General features: G+C 38.5%; 1 protein-coding gene across 3 annotated transcripts in view; it reads left to right on the top strand.

Moving 5' to 3' along the window:
- MND1 (meiotic nuclear divisions 1) overlaps positions 1–18,179 on the top strand; it is a 58,285-nt gene that overhangs the window by 27,136 nt on the left and 12,970 nt on the right. The window lies entirely within an intron of this gene.

The raw sequence follows: 18,179 nt of genomic DNA, 5'->3' as shown, positions 1-18,179 counted from the left end.
CATATTTATATCAACTAAGTCTGTTAGCACTAATCATTTCACATCAGTTTTTAAAAGTTCTTATTGCTGTCATATGTATTAAATGTTGTGAATTTCACTTGACCTATTTTCATGAGATGAAGGATTAATGTTCCATGGAATATACGTTGGGAAATGCAGCCCAACTTTATGAGTTTGTTTAAGCAGATCAGGCTATGTACTGCCTTAGCCTACTTTCTTATATCCAGAGCTGATATGTATTCTATGTTGCTCTCTGTAATAATCTTGCCAGTTGGCAAACCACGTCCCATGTTCAAAGCTGTACTGATTAAATATTCCTATGCATTGTCTCTGAAAGAGCTAACCCATAATCTCTTACCCATTACAACTCCGTGTTACAAGGCACTAAAGTACGGTGGTCAACTTTCTATTAGTGTGTATGTATAGTGTCTACTTCAGGGATTCACATCTGTTCTCGCTACCCATCTAGCATACTTTAGATTTATACCTCTAGCATGATGTTACCCAAGTGAGAATGTCTCAAGCCACAAAAACTATAATATTTTTAAATATTTATATTTGCATTTTTCTATAATAAATTTAAAATGTATTCACAGTAGAAAAAAGGAAAAAGTTAAATTGCTTGCAGTCCTATTATTTAAAACTAAATACTGTTAGTATTTTAATATGTATTCTTTCATTTTTATGTACGTGAATCAGGATATTTTCAGTCTAAATAACAGAAAAGTAGATCCATATTGGCTTAAATAAAATTTGGAGGGGTGGGCTCTTTCAGGATTGGTTAATCTAATCATATGTTGGTATCAGAGGTCTGGACAGGCTTCTCTGACATGATTTTGGATGCAAGTAGCTACTATAGCTACTGTGTCTTCCCTTGACAGAGCTCAAAGCAAGAAGAAAGATGGACTTTGTTCTTGTACATCTCTCTCTCTTTTTATTAAGAGGAAAGTCTCAGAATGTCCCCTTTCCCAAGTAGACTTTCCTTTATGCCTCCTTGGCCAGGTCAGATATAGGCTCACGTGCAAAGGCTGAGCCATCGCGGTCCACCCTTTGAGATTGACAGACCCAGTCTGGACAAAGTGGGAGTTTTGTGTACAAAGAGAGGCTTCAGAGAGGCAACTAACAGGATATGCAAATTTTATCAATATGCACTTAAAAGTCACTTTTCTCCATCACCTTAGATAGTCAAGAGTTAAATACGTTTGTTGAAATCAAGTGACTCAAACATTGTGCGTGGGTGGTGAATAGGAGAAGTATATAAACTGAGTATTTTTATTGGTAGATAATTTGAAGTAATGTAAAATTATAATAGTTAATATTACAGCTATGAAACTTGCATGAATTTTTATGAGAGGACTTAAGACTTAAAAGATTTACTTTTATATTTGTTTGGTTGTTTTGATTTTGTAGAAGGGTACTTTGGGCTGAGCTTCTAAACCCTCCCCCAGGAATTCTTCCCCTTTGCTATTGGAGCAGCTTGCTGGGTGAGTTGGAGGAACCTGACCCTAGAGCTACCGAATTCTCTATTCCATACCCAAAACACTCTGCTTCCTAGGAGTTCCAGGGTTACGGCAGCCACTCTGCAGTCATAACTGTTTTCTCTCAAAATCAACCAGCCCGGAAGACTTACTCCACGAACTGGACCTACAATTTTGATGTCCTGCCACCAGGTGGTGGCAGTGTCAGAGTCATGTATATAGCCTTAGTTTCTAATTTCAGTAAGTTTGGCCACTTTTCCCCTCAAAAAGTGTATCAATATTTTATATTTTTTAATACTTCAATATTCCTTATGTCTATAGTTGCCTTACGTATTTGGAAGTTTCACAAAACTAGCCCTGATTGTTGTGTGCTGTTTTTTTGTTTAAAGTATGATTTTTCATGTGATTCAAATAGAGGGCTTTGTTCAGGTTCCCTAGCATTTATATTTATTTATAACCATAAATTTTTTATACTGTAACTCTGAAATGTAGCTTTTGAGTCATGGCTGGATTGCTCGGTTGGCGGGGGGTTGTCCCAAAGCAAAGAGATTGTCAGGTAACCCCTGATCCAGGCACATACAGGAAAGGATCAGTGTTCTTCTCTCTCTCTCTCTCTCTCTCTCTCTCTCTCTCTCTCTCCCTCCCTTCTTCTCTCTCTAAAATCATTAAATTTAGCCTGACCTGTGGTGGCGCAGTGGATAAAGCATCGACCTGGAATGCTGAGGTCGCCGATTCAAAACCCTGGGCTTGCCTGGTCAAGGCACATATGAGAGTTGATGCTTCCTGCTCTTCCCCCCCTTTCTCTCTCTCTCTCTCCTCTAAAATGAATAAATAAATAAAAATTAAAATAAAATCAATAAATTTGAAAAAAAATTTTTTTAAAGAAAAGTAGTTTTAGATTAAATGCAAAACAACCTCAATTTCAAAAATACTGTAATTATTTTCTTTTTTAAACCTATATGCATTTCACCTTTTCAATAATTTTTAACACTTCAAAGTGCCTCAAAGCTCTGGCTGCTCAACTCTTGAGTTAGTGTGCCATCGAGATGTGTTAGGTCGCTCTCTGCACTCTGCTAAGCTGTTTATGCTGTGGAAGAGAAGGCCATGGTTTGCTTTTCTAATCCTCTGAAATTAAACTTTTCTCGCATCTTTCCATTTTATGAGGCAGAAATAGGAAAAGAAGAAAGAACATTATTCCCTGTTCTGAACAAGGAAACATCCCTGAAAGGAGTCACCCATACATTTGTGTCTTTCCAAGTTTACTAGGAGAGGCCTCCCCAATGAGCCATACATAGAGTCACTGCAGGTTACACCCAGAGAGGGGAGCGTATGCCATAGGAGGGAGCAGAGCAAGCATCTGCCCTGAACTTCTGGTCACCGGGGTGTCTGCAGGTGGAAAGGTGGGCGTTGGGCTCCAGCCAGGCATCTGTGGTGGCAGCAGCATCTGGTGTAGTGGAAGTCCAGCAGGGCTACGAGCACAACTCGTGGTACAGCAAGGCTCGAGTGTTGGGTGGTCAGAGCTCTGAATTCTTACAGTCTGCAGTGGGCAGGGTCCCACTCATATCAGTCTCCAGCTGGAGTCCTTATCGGAGTGTCTAGTCTTGTGGACTTGGGCGTGACCGTTACACCCCATTACCTCAGTCTTGGGCATATTGCCATTTGACATAACTGACATGTCTGACAGTGACTTCATATTGTCAAAGTCAAAGGATCGTCAAAGCTGTCCAAAAAGCCTGCTCTGCTCTTGTTCTGTTCCTTCTCTTAAAAAGATTTTTTTAAATGCCTTTATTGGCAGGTACTCCAGACACTATTTCTCAACACTATTGTCCCTTTATGACTTTTTCTTTGGCTTTATAATTTAATGTGCAGTTTATTGTGATCTGGCCTAAATAGAAATTTATAGCATTGATTTTAAATGAATTCTATTTAAATTAAATAAAAATTTGAGCTTAAGCACTTTAACTGATGCTTTTTAGTAAGTAATTTGTTGTATTTTAGATTGTTGGCTTCTAATAAAACTAAATTACTTGAATAACTTAATGGTTTAAAACATTTTAAATAGTATTTAAACAAAATTTTTCTTAAAAGTTTCAATAGTGGATGATCTTAATTCTCTTAAGTTATTGGAAATGTTAGAAGTAAAATGTGAACATATTATTTCCCAATGCTTTTGGAAGGTAGTAGGAAAATAAGCAATTCCTTATGTAAAGATAATTTTAACATCTATGTATATCAATTGATGGAGTATGTCAATTATTATAATATAGAAAAATAAGAAACTGGGTGGCAATCTGGAGTTTAGTGGGTATATGAATGTGGATGTATGTATGTGGACCGCATGTGAGCCACACTCAAAAGTGACAGAATAGGAGCCCACCTGGAGCTTTATTAAATCCTGTCCCTGAGGACATTGAAACCTAACACTGACAGTCTTTGTGGAATGAACCTCTGAAAAACCAGGCTAGAAGGAAGTGGGATGGTGAGAGGTGGCATGGTGTTTAGCCCCCAGAGGAACAGACTATGCCTTCTGCCTTACAGGGATTAGAGTTAGGGAGACCCAACAGAAAAACCTACTAAGAACCAAGGAGCCCGCACATACAAGTATTCAGCTTAAGCCCGAAGAGCGCTGGGGAACATTAACGGCAGTACCTAAGTAGGATATTTCCTATCTCCTTTACCTGTTCTTTCACTCCTTCTCCAAGCCTTGGTGGGGGCCAGGAAGGAGAAACTGGAATCAGTGAACTGGTGGAAGAACAGCAAGGCTAGACCGGGAGAGAAAAGGACAATGTGTCCTCTAGCAAAAGAGCCAGCTGTTGCTGAAAAGGGGAGACATCTAGATTTGTATGTTGATTTTTGTGTTAGATATTCTTTTTTTTTTAGAGAGAGGAAGTGGGAGAGAAAGAGATGAGAAGATCAACTTATAGTTGCATCACGTTAGTTGTTCATTGATTGTTTCTGATACATGCCTTGACCAAAGAGCTCCAGTTGAGCCAGAGACCCCTTGCTCAAGCCAGTGACCTTTGGGCTCAAGCCAGTGACCTCGTGCTGAGGCTGGTAAGCCTTTGTTCAGGCTAGCAAGCCTGCACTCAAGCTGATAACCCTGAATTCTAGCTGGTGACCTCAGGGTTTCAAACCAGGGACCTCCACATCTCAGGTTGATGATCTATCCACTGTGCCACCACTATCAGGCTAGACATTTTAATTTCTGAATCAAGGTTTTGCTTAACAGCTTAAAACAACTGTAGATCTTTTTTTTTTTTTTTTTGTATTTTTTTGAAGTTGGAAGCGGGGAGGCAGTCAGACAGACTCCCGCATGCTCCCGACCGGGATCCACCCGGCATGCCCACCAGAGGGCGATGCTCTGCCCATCTGGGGTGTCGCTCTTGCAACCAGAGCCATTCTAGCACCTGAGGCAGAGGCCATGGAGCCATCCTCAGCACCCGGGACAACTTTGCTCCAGTGGAGCCTTGGCTGCAGGAGGAGAAGAGAGAGACAGAGGAAGGAGAGGGGGAGGGGGGAGAAGCAGATGGGTGCCTCTCCTTTGTGCCCTGGCCGGGAATTGAACCCAGGACTCCTGCACGCCAAGCCGATGCTCTACCACTGAGCCAACCGGCCAGGGCCAAAACAACTATAGATCTTGATTAGAAGTAGTCCAGCCTGACCTGTGGTGGCACAGTGGATCAAGCGTCAACCTGGAACGCTGAGGTCACCAGTTCAAAACCCTGGGCTTGCCCAGTCAAAGCACATATGGGAGTTGATGCTTCTTGCTCCTCCCCTCCTTCTCTCTCTCTCTCTCTCTCTCTCTCTCCTCTAAAATGAATAAATAAAAATAATTTTTAAATAAATAAATCTTTAAAAAAAATCAAAAAGAGTAGTGCAAAAAGTCATGTCCTCCTAACTCTTTTTTTTTTTTTTTTTTTTGTATTTTTCTGAAGCTGTAAACAGGGAGAGACAGTCAGACAGACTCCCGCATGTGCCCGACCGGGATCCACCTGGCACGCCCACCAGGGGCAACGCTCTGCCCACCAGGGGGCGATGCTCTGCCCCTCCGGGGCGTCGCTCTGCCACGACCAGAGCCACTCTAGCGCCTGGGGCAGAGGCCAAGGAGCCATCCCCAGCGCCCGGGCCATCTTTGCTCCAATGGAGCCTTGGCTGCGGGAGGGGAAGAGAGAGACAGAGAGGAAGGGGGTGGTGGAGAAGCAAATGGGCGCTTCTCCTATATGCCCTGGCCGGGAATCGAACCCGGGTTCCCTGCACGCCAGGCTGACGCTCTACCACTGAGCCAACCGGCCAGGGCCCTCCTAACTCTTTATCTAGGGCCAGAGGAATTCCTTCCCTCACTGAGCTGAAATGGCGGTTAGGGGTGAGAGTTAAGTTGCATCTATGGTTTTACTTCATGCATACAGTGCAAAATATGTATAGGTTATTTCTCAACACAAAAATATTAATATAAATCTGCTCATCTTTAGTCTTAATTTTAAATCTTCCCTTAATTTAAAGAAATGACTTATTAAAGAAACCAGTGTCATTCCAGATAATTTTGGAATTGCCCTTCCAAGTCGGTATTGGGTTTTCTTCTGTGAGATGGGTTTCTTAACAAAGATTTCTTACCTAGTGCATATTGTGCCCACAGCCTGACAGACATAAAAATTCCTATTTATTTTCACTAGTGTCTGGGCTCCTGTCACTAAGAAAGAATAGATATTGGTAGACCATTAGTAGCTTCTACTACTTAGTCCTCATCTTTGAGTTTGTCATATTAGAACTCAGATCTCATGTCTAAAGAGTCTATAATTCTCCAAAGCTTTGTTTCTAACTTTCTTCACTGCATCAATTGGATTTTCCATGTCTTTGGCCTTCAAAATATCTAAATGGCCTCTACTTGGATCCTGCGTGAGACTTTGACTACATAGTAGGCACAACTTCTAAGTTCATTCTTATGACACTCTAAGCTTTTGTTGGGCCTTTTTCTATATCTTCCATATCTCTTACCTACTTTTGATATTTTGTCACTTCCCAGAAATTAAAAATAGTTCAGTTTCAGATATTCATCTTTAAATAGTTCAGTTTCAAATCTTGCTTTCTCCTTATAATTTCTTTAATTTTCCATTTCTCATTATGTTACTTTAATCTTCTTGAAGGAAGGCTTATCTCATGATTGTTGTGCTCTGCTCTGACTGCACCAGTTCATCTCTACACATTGTAGTTTTTGATTATCAGGACCTTATCTTCAGCAGGTATTATATTTATCTGAGTTCTGTGGGTTTTCAAGCATTCACTTAATTATTGACTGCCTTTACTTTCCCTTTTTGTTGCTTTCTTTTTTTTTTCTTTTTTTTATAATTTTATTTTTTTAATGGGGTGACATCAATAAATCAGGATACTTATATTCAAAGATAACAAGTCCAGGTTATCTTGTCGTTCAATTATGTTGCATACCCACCACCCAAAGTCAGATTGTCCTCTGTCACCTTCTATCTTGTTTTCTTTGTGCCCCTCCCCACCCCCTATCCCTCTCCCATTCCCCCCTCCCCCCGTAACCACCACACTCTTATCAATGTCTCTTAGTTTCACTATTATGTCCCACCTACGTATGGAATAATACAGTTCCTGTTTTTTTCTGATTTACTTATTTCGCTTCGTATCATGTTATCAGGATCCCACCATTTTGCTGTAAATGTTCCGATGTCATCATTTCTTATGGCTGAGTAGTATTCCATAGTGTATATGTGCCACATCTTCTTTATCCAGTCATCTATTGATGGGCTTTTTGGTTGTTTCCATGTCCTGGCCACTGTGAACAATGCTGCAATAAACATGGGGCTGCATGTGTCTTTACGTATCAATGTTTCTGAGTTTTGGGGATATATACCCAGTAGAGGGATTGCTGGGTCATAAGGTAGTTCTATTTTCAGTTTTTTGAGGAACCACCATACTTTCTTCCATAATGGTTGTACTACTTTACATTCCCACCAACAGTGTATGAGGGTTCCTTTTTCTCCACAGCCTCTCCAACATTTGCTATTACCTGACTTGCTAATAACAGCTAATCGAACAGGTGTGAGGTGGTATCTCATTGCCGTTTTGATTTGCATTTCTCTAATAGCTAAAGAAGATGAGCATCTTTTCATATATCTGTTGGCCATTTGTATTTCTTCCTGGGAGAAGTGTCTATTCATATCCTCTTCCCATTTTTTTATTGGATTGTTTGTTTGTTTGTTGTTGAGTTTTATGAGTTCTTTGTATATTTTGGATATTAGGCCCTTATCTGAGCTGTTGTTTGAAAATATCATTTCCCATTTAGTTGGCTTTCTGTTTATTTTGTTATCAGTTTCTCTTGCTGAGCAAAAACTTCTTAGTCTGATGTAGTCCCATTCATTGATTTTTGCCTTCACTTCTCTTGCCATTGGAGTCAAATTCATAAAATGCTCTTTAAAACCCAGGTCCATGAGTTGAGTACCTATGTCTTCTTCTATGTACTTAATTGTTTCAGGTCTTATGTTTAGATCTTTGATCCATTTTGAGTTAATTTTTGTACAGGGGGAGAGACTGTAGTCCAGTTTCATTCTTTTGCATGTGGCTTTCCAGTTTTCCCAGCACCATTTATTGAAGAGGCTTTCTTTTCTCCATTGTGTGTTCTTGGCCCCTTTATCAAAAATTATTTGACTATATATATGTGGTTTTATTTCTGGACTTTCTATTCTGTTCCATTGGTCTGAGTGTCTATTTTTCTGCCAATACCATGCTGTTTTGATTGTCGTGGCCCTATAATAGAGTTTGAAGTCAGGTATTGTTATGCCCCCAGCTTCATTCTTTTTCTTTAGGATTGCTTTGGCTATTCGGGGTTTTTTATAGTTCCATATAAATCTGATGATTTTTTGCTCTATTTCTTTAAAAAATGTCATTGGAAGTTTGATGGGAATTGCATTAAATTTGTATATTGCTTTGGGTTGTTGCTTTCTTTTTATAGAGAGAGAGGCAGACAGACAGTAAAAGAGGTAGATGAGAAGCATCAACTCGTAGTTGAGGCACTTTAGTTGTTCATTGATTACTTTCTCATATGTGCCTTGACCTGGGGCAGGGGGCCCTCCAGCCAAACCAGTGACCCTTTGCTCAAGCCAGCGGCCTTAGACTCAAGCCAGCAACCGTGGGGTCATGTCTATGATTCCATGCTCAAGCTGGCAACCCTGCGTTTATGCTGGTGAGCCTGTCCTCAAGCCAGCGACCTCAGAGTTTCAAACCTGAGAACTCAGCATCCCAGGCCAACACTCTCTTCACTGCGCCACCACTGCACTCTGTCGAATGCATCAGGCTATGTTGCTTTCTTAATGGAATTTCCACACTTTTCCTTTGTCTATTATTCAGGATTCCTGATGTATTTTTCTCGTTTATAGGGCCAATGTGTTCCCTGGGATTGGATTGCTGGAAATTTGATCTCGGCTAAAAGGACTATTAATGTGTTATATTTTTACTAGCTTCTCAGACTGTTATCTTTTAATGAGCACCGTCTTATAGCATAAGGGAAAATAATTTAATTCAAAATATTCAACAAACATTCAGCGCTAATTACAGGCCTTGAGGTATTTGTTACTATATTAAGTTAATGAAAATATTTGAGCCAATAGTATTATAACTGTATACAGTGGGAACTTCATAGGTGCTTATTGAATAAAAAGCCTTACTGGCATATATTACTTTATTCCACCCACTCTTTCCTGGAGACTTCATTCTATAACTCAATATGGAAGAATAAAGCTTGTGTGTATGTGTGTGTGTGTGTGTGTGTGTGTGTGTGTGTGACAGAGACAGAGAGAGGGACAGACAGGAAGAGAGAGAGATGAGAAGCATCAATTCTTCATTGCATCACCTTAGTTGTTCATTGATTGCTTTCTCATATGTGCTTTGATGGGGAGGGGGGGCTATAGCAGAGCAAGTGACCCCTTGCTCAAGCCAGCAACCTTGGCTTCAAGCTGATGAGCTGTGCTCAAACCAGATGAGCCCACGCTCAAGCTGGCAACCTCTGGGTTTCGAACCTGGGTCCTCTGCATCCCAGTCCGATGCTCTATCCACTGCACCACTGCCTGGTCAGGCAAGAATAAGGCTATTTTAAATTTGATATCTTTCAAAATGTTTCACAGCTTTCATGGTTGGCCAGCACTCTATGAAACAGACTGTTGTTAAAGCTTTATCTGTAGTAACAGTTAAAATGTTTATTGTAGTAATGATAGAAAACCCAAATTTATTCGATATAAATAATAAAGGTGAAATTGATTTAATGGTTCATTTAAATTAAAAAGTTTCAAGAGTAGAGTATACCCCAGACATCATTTAATCAACATTCTGCATTTTTCTCTGCATTTGTGTCTTTGTTTTGCATTTTCTATGATGCTTATGTCCACAAGTTGGCTTTCTTCTGGTTTTAATATGGCTGCCAGCAGTAATTTGGCCTATTTGCTTCTTATAGCAATATAGTTTAGAATCTCCAGAGAGCAGCAGAGGGTTGTTTTCTACAACCATGAACAAATTATTTTACTTTATTTTGATTAAGTAACACTTGAAATCAACCCCTGTAGCAAAGAGCGCTATAGACAGTGATAGACCTAGGCCTGGGATCATCACCATCCCTCAGCACCAAACACAGTATTAAATCCTAATAAGAAATGGCCAAGACATACATGAGGAAAACCACCAGACTCTATCTACTGAAAGACATGAGAGAACTCTAAATGGGGCAACATATTAATGAATGAGAGAACTCAATTATTATATAAAAATGTCAGTTTATGTCTATGACAACTAATGTAATGGTAACTAAAGTCCCACTAGATTTTTATGGATAATTCTCAAGTTCATGTGATGAAGAGACTGCCAGAAGGAGTATTAAAAAGGAAGATCAGCCCTGGCCGGTTGGTTCAGTGGTAGAGCGTCGGCCCAGCATGTGGAAGTCCCGGGTTTGATTCCCAGCCAGGGCACACAAGAGAAGCACCTATCTGCTTCTCCACCCCTCCCCCTCTCCTTCCTCTCTGTCTCTCTGTTCCCCTCCCGCAGCCAAGACTATTGGAGCAAAGTTTCCCCGGGCGCTGAGGATGGCTCCATGACCTCTGCCTCAGATGCCAGAATGGCTCTGGTTGCAACAGAGCAGTACCCTGGATGGGCAGAGCATCGCCCCCTGGTGGGCATGCCAGGTGGATCCCAGTTGGGTACATGCGGGAATCTGTTTCTCTGCCTCCCAACTTCTCACTTCAGAAAAATATGAAAAAAAAAAAGGAAGAACAGTGAGGTGGGATTTTTTTTCCCTATCAGATATCAAAACAAATATACTGTTACAGTAATTAAACTTACTATTTGTGTAAGAATATGCAAATGTAAGTGGAACAGTACAGGGAAGCCATAAGCAGGCTAATGTGTACATACTTATTTACTTTGTGATAAAGATACCATACATCTTTATCAATTCAATGGAAAAAAGACAGACTGTTTAATGAGTTATAGGGATAATTGGATATCCATTGGAATGAATGAAGTTAGAGCCTTAACTCACACCATTTCCAAAATAACCGGCCTTTTAAGAAGCAAAAGATCAAGGGAATACAATTGATAGAAAGAAACTATTTGTATAATATTATTAGTTTGAGAAGCTTTTTTTTTTTCATTTTTTTGTTTGTTTTTAAATTCAGTGAAAGGAGAGGAAGCAGAGACAGACTCCCACATGTATCCCAACCAGGATCCACCTAGCAAGCCAACTAGGGAGCAATGCTCTGCCCATGTGGGGCATTGCTCCGTTGCTCAGCACCCAAGCTCTCAGTGCCTGTGGTGGAGGCCATGGAGCCATCCTCAGCTCCCGCGGCCAACTTGCTCCAATCAAGCCATGGCTGTAGGAGGGGAGAAAATGAGAGAGAGGGAAGCAAGAGGGGGAGGGGTGGAGAAGCAGATGGGCGTTTCTCCTGTGTGCCCTGGCTGGGAATCGAACCCGGGACTTCTGCACACCAGGCCGACGCTCTACCACTGAGCCAACTGGTCAGGGTGCCCGAGAGGCTTTTCTAAACAAGACGTGGAATCTGGAAACCAAAAGGTGCATTTGCATAAGACATTAAAATTTTTACATTGAAAGATAACATTAAAAGTTAAACATTTATAACCAATAATTACCATCTGCTACATATAAACAGTTCCTAGAAATATAAAAGGGTAGACAGTGCAATAAAATAATGGTCAAAGGATATTACTAAACAAATCATTAATAAATGCATATGATCAATGGATATCTGGGAAGATGCTGTATCTTAATAACATACAGATTAAAACAATAATAGAATATCATTTTTCAGCCATCCGATTATCATTCTATTAAACTATTACCCATATCTGCCTGCAGGCAGTCAGCCTGTTATATACTACTGGTGAAGGGAAAAATGACTAAAAGTTAAACATTCACTTTATACCCATTAGGATGGCTGTTATTAAAAAATAAGAAAGACAAAATTATAAATAACAAGTATTGGAGAAATCAAACCTTACATTGCTGCTGGGAATATAAAATGATGGAGCCAGTGTGGAAAAACAGTAACACAATTCCTCAAAATATTAGGCAGAATTACCATATGATCCAGCAATTCTGTATTGAGATATTTATCCAAAAGATTGAAGTCAGGGAAGGGATTCAGACACTTACACCCATGTTCACATCAGCATTATTAACAGTAGCTAAAAGGTAGGAACCACTCAAATGTCCATCAACAGATAAATGGATTTTTTTAAATGTTATATTCCAACAATGTAATATTTATTATTCAGCCATAAAAATAAATGAAATTGTGGTACAATACATGCTACAAAGTGGATGAACCTTGAAAACATGCTAAGTGAAATAAGCCAGACTCAAAAGGGCAGATGTATGACTCCACTAATATAAGACACATAGAATAGGCATTCATAGAGGCAGGAAGTAGAATAGAGGTTACCAAGCGCTACATGGAGAAGAGGAATGGGAGCTATTTGGTAATGGGTATGAAGTTTCTTTTGGGGATGGTGAAAAAGTTTTGGAAATGGCTAATAATGATGGGTGTACAACATTGTGAGTGTACTTAACACCACTGAATTATACACCTAAATATTATTAAAATGGTAAATTTTGATATATATTTTTCCACAATAAAAAGCATTTAAAATTAAATTTTTGTATCCTTTGATCCAGCAATTTTGCTTATAATCTACCTTACAGAAAGACATGTGCCCAGAGACATGTCCAATGATGGGAGTGTTGGAGCCTTGCAATAATAAAAACCTGGACATTAACAAAATGGCTATTGATAAAGAGTGGAATAATAAAGTAATAGTATGTAGACACTGAAAAAAAAAAAAAAGAATGAACACAACACCAAATGCTGGTGAGGATGTGGAGCAACAGGTCTTCTCATTCCATGCTGGTGGAAGATGGTTCGACAGCTTCTTGCAAAACTAAACCTACTCCTACATGATCTAGCAGTTGTGCTCCTTGAGATTTACTCAGTGTAAATCTCAGACTTATGTACCCACAAATGTTTACAGTAGCTTTATTTATAATTGCCAAAATTTGGAAGCCACCAATGTCCTTCAGTAGGTAAATCCACAAATAAGTTATGTTACATTTATACATTAGAATATTCATTGATAAAAAGAAATGAGCATCAGGCTGTGAATAATGCATATTATTACTAAATGAAAGGAGCTAGTCTGAAAAAGTTACAAGATGTATGATTCCAACTATATGACATTCTAGAAGGGCAGAGCTACAGAGTGGAAAACCAGTGCTTGCCAGAGGTTGGGGGAGGCAGGCATGAATAGGCAGAGGGCACAGAGGATGCTTGGGACAGAGAAGACACTCAAGGATACCATAATGAGGACACGTCAGTATACATTTGTCACAACCTCTACACCAAGAGTGAACCCAGATATAAACTATGGCCTTGGGATGATAATGGGGTGTGTGTGTGTGTGTGTGTGTACGTGTGTGTGTACGTGTGTGTGTGTGTGTGTGCTGAAGCTGATAAACTAACAAGTGTACCAGCCTTTGGGGGCTTTGACAGCAGGGGAACCTTGTGTATGAAGGGATGGGTTATATGGGAATGCTCTGTGCCTCCCACCCAGTTTTGCCGTGAACCCCAAGCTGCTCTAACAACTAAAATGTACTTCATTTTATTTTACTTAATTTTATTTGGGGGTGAATCAAAGAGGAATTACTTTAAAAATCGCATGCCAAGCACATTTCCAGGGACCCTTGTAGCACTGCCCTTCTAAAGAGGGAACCCAAGCCCAGAGACTAGGCTTTTAAACCACCATGTCTTTATCCCTGCCAAACTCTGAATAAATGGTGAGGGAGAGAGATCCGACTAGGGGTGGTAAACACAGCACAACACAGATGATATATTACAGAGTTATATACCTGAAACCTACCTAACCCTATCAACCAAGGTCACTCCAATAAATTCTACAACAACAAAAATTAAAAAATAAACCACCATATTTTTTTTCCTGATTACAATAAATGTGTCAAATGAGGAATATTTTCCCTTTCACCTTTAAATCACATTTAAAAAAGTAAAATGTATTTTTAAAAATGAAGTAGACATGTTGACATGGAAAGTTCTCTGAAAATAATAAGTTGCAGAACATTATGTAAAGGATAATCCAATATTATCTTGAAATGTTCTCTGTAGCCTGACCTGTGGTGGCGCAGTGGATAAAGCGTCAACCTGGAAACACTGAGGTTGCCGGTTCAAAACCCTGGCTTGCCTGGTCAAGGCACATATGGGAGTTGATGCTTCCTGTTCCTCCCCCTTTCTCTCTCTCTCTCTCTCTCTCTCTCTCTATCTATCTATCTATCTATCTCCCCCCTCCTCTCTAAAATGAATAAATAGATATATAATTTAAAAAAAAAGAAATGTTCTCTGTAGTGATCTCTATCTGAATATAAAACAAAGCAACAGGACAAGGATGCCCACTGGACTTCACAGGGGCCCCCTCTGGGAGGGGGCATGGGGGTGGTGACAGGAGGAGAACAGAAGAGGACTTGGCTTAAATACTTCTGCATTGTTTGAGTCTTTTAAAACAAGAATGTGCTTATTTTAATTCTTAAGCATACATTCATATGTTGCTTATCATGGGAAAGTAATTTTTTAAGTAATAGATTCATATATGTTCATTATATAGAGAATTTTAAAGTGTGTTCCACAATAGAGATAACCATTTAAAAATTTTTGTGCATTTTCTTGTTTTTTTTTCTTTTGGTCCTATATAGGCATTCAAATGTATCGGAAGTATAAACTCTGTTCTTTGAGTATTTTAGTGTCTTTAACCCTTGAGTAGTACAAACGTTTATGTATGTCCTGACCATCCAGACCATTCATTTTGAAGAAAAAAAAAACCTCACTCCTGGGGGTCAGTGAGCATGAAAAAAAACTCACTATTCAAAGGAATTCAGAAAATAACATTTTTTGAAAAAAAACCTCACTCCCGGGCTTCAGTGAGCATGAAAAAAACTCACTACTCAAAGGGTTAAAAATTCTATCAAAACATTTCCTTTGGCTACATAATTGTGACACATCATACCATGAAATATTGATTTAACATTTCTCTATTAAGACAGTTACATGACTTCTGTCTTTATATATAAATATATCTTCATTGTATTTATTTTGTTATGATTGATTCATAAATGAAATATTACCTTAAAAGGTAATTTTAAAGTTTTAGCTACTCTTAAGATTTTTTAAATATATTAATATAATATTTTAAACTAAATGATACTTTTCTTAAAAGGAAAAACTAAAGATATAAACCTATTTTTTCATGACATATTGTACATAGATTTTAATAAAACCATAGGCTGATCTGAACTCTCTTGTTATTACCTCTTTTTCCCCATTCTCTCTCCCTTGACATTCTTTCCCACCTATGAAAACTTCTTTCTTTCTTCCCTAATGCTTTGGGAATTTTTTTTGTTTCCTAAGAAGAAGCAAATCAGAATTCCAAAGCCGCCAGCTTGAATCAATCTTTCTGTTCCTCTTATGAATAGGCAGTTCCTCCAGGCAGTGAATTACCCCTTTAGAAAACATTGGCATTATATTTCTCAACCCGAGTGTCTGTATAGGTGGCCTGGAATCAAGAGAAGCATTGTGTTAGGTCCTCAAATCTAAAGATGAAATCCTGTTCTTACTAATTATAGGTAGTTTTTGTTGCTGCTGTTGCTGTTGTTTTGTTCTGAATTACTGGATTTTTAAAAATTATCATTTGCTTCAGTGAAACCTGGAAATGGATTTGTTACAGGATATAGTTGGGTCTTGCTTTATGTTCTAGAAATGTGTCAGGAGAATTTGCTTTTTAAAAGAATCCTGTGCTGAATACCGTCTTTGAATACAGTCCCGCTCTTTTATCTATTTTTGTAAATGTGGACTTTTCCATTTCTTCTAGTGACAGAAATACTGATTGATACTTTGTTTACATCCAGGCTACAATATTGAGCAGTGACTCATTTTTGCTAATGAACTAGATAATACTCTCCCATATATTAATATCTGGTGCATTATTGTTGAGTTTGTTACCCCAAGAATAGGTTTTGTTTAGATCAGTAGTTCTCACGTGTGGTTTCTCCAACCAGCAGCATCAGAATCGCCCTCACCTGGGCGTGTTGGAAATGCAAATTATTAGGCTCCGCCCCAGACCTACTATTCTGAAACACGGAGGTGGAGCCCAGCAGCCTATGTTTTAACAAGCCCTTTGGGTGAGTCTGGCATATGAGAACTACTGATTAAGATACTATCTGTACAGCTCTTATCACTTGAGGCCTGGTTTTGGTTTAGTTCCAAGATACGCATTAGGAACTATAGCAATATTGCTTCTAAGAGATGTGTAGTTGAAACACTGATAGCAAAGACCAACCACCTCATGTGTTGCTTTCATTGTTTCCAGTAGTTGAAAGTTTAAGAACTAAACAGAGCTAAGAATCCTTCACTATTGAGCTAAACCAAATTGTTTCAGTACTTAGGACAATTAGCAGAAACTTCTAATTTCTTTCCATCATTTAGATTGTGTCTCCCTTCATTATCAAGATACTAACACTGACAAATCATGAAATCACATTTCAAATACAGAAGGTTATTTTTAGAGTTAAGGAATTCCTGAATTACCTGTCCTTCAAATGCTTTTAAGTTATATATAATTATAAGCAGGCATACAATACCTGGAAAATACTTTATTATAATTAGTATATGTCCATTAATTAATATATATCCATTAATTATTAACTTAGTTTTATATAATTATTAACTTATTTGTAACTGTTTATAACATCTACCTATCTGGTTATTTTAAAAACATTTTTAATGGAAAAAGGTTATGGTAATAAATATGTGTATATGTATTTTTTCATTGGAAAATTCTCCATTCCTGAACTTAAATGTTGCATGCATTTATTATTTCAAGTGAATCCTTCAGGGCAGAATATTACATTTTTTGCATGGTTTTATCTTATAAATGAGAAGTCTTATTTTAAAGAACTAGATCTCCCTGCTAAATGTAGGGCTTTAGACAGCTTATTTTGGCTCTTAAATCTACAGCAGATTTTGTGTTTCAACTTCTAAAGATATTTACTCTCAGGAAGAGGTATAACTGGTTCGGTGGTGCTGTCTTCTTGGCATCATGAATGGGTCTTGTTTATGCTGTGGATTAGAGTCAGTGATGGAGGAGCTGCTAGAGAAAGCCCGCGCTACTCCCTTTATGCATATTGAGAAGTGGAAGATTTCCTACAGCTAGGAGAAAGCTACCAACTGTTTTGGACATACTGTTTGTGATTTTTAAATAAAAAAAGAGTATCTAAATAGTATATACCCTTTACATATAATTAGGTAATATTATGAAAGGTCAGTTTCTTATAATCTCCCAAAAGAAATCATTCATTTAATCATTAATTATTTTCTAAATGTTTGTAACTCAAGAATGAGGGAAGATTGGAACACACACATACGCATATACATAATATATATAAATTATTTTTTAAACAAGAGAGAGAAACAGGAAGGGAGAGAGATGAGAAGCATCAATTCATAGTTATAGCACTATGAGGTTTTGAACCTGGGTTCTCAGCATCCCAGGTCAATACTCTATCCGCTGTGCAACCACCTGGTCAGGTGGATTGGAACATATTTTAAGATGGCCCTTAATCAAATGAGTCTGTAATTTCTGACTAGTTTTTGGCAAAAGATGTGATGGAAAATTCAGTATTGGGAATTTCCTGTGATTATTTATTTAGTAATGGGCCTAAATGAGATTTTAAAAATTTAGAAGGGTAAGCAATGTTCTGAAATTAACTAGTCCTCTTTGGGCCCAGGCACGTGCTAATGAGTCTCCTACATCTATGGTCTCTTTATGCTGGTAGTATTTAATCCATTTTCATATGTAATTTACTACTTTCTAAGCTTAGTACAGTGCTTAAACTAATCACTTTTAAGGTACATAAAACATAAAATTGACCACAGGCAGCTAGATGTTTTTGTTCCCTGAGAACTTAGAATATAAAGTATCAATTCCTCATAAAGTTATTTAAGAATAATAAGCGATGCATTTATTTTTGACTTTGTTAGTGAGAAACATCACAGTACTACAAGTGTATAAGAAACAGTTTAGGATATTTGAAAAGACTAGTCAGAAGTGAAATGAAAAGAGAAT

This window comes from Saccopteryx bilineata, chromosome 1 (genome assembly GCF_036850765.1).
Source record: "Saccopteryx bilineata isolate mSacBil1 chromosome 1, mSacBil1_pri_phased_curated, whole genome shotgun sequence".
NCBI lineage: Eukaryota > Metazoa > Chordata > Mammalia > Chiroptera > Emballonuridae > Saccopteryx > Saccopteryx bilineata.
Note: the sequence above shows the minus strand (reverse complement) of the source record. Positions and strands in the feature narration are given on the sequence as shown.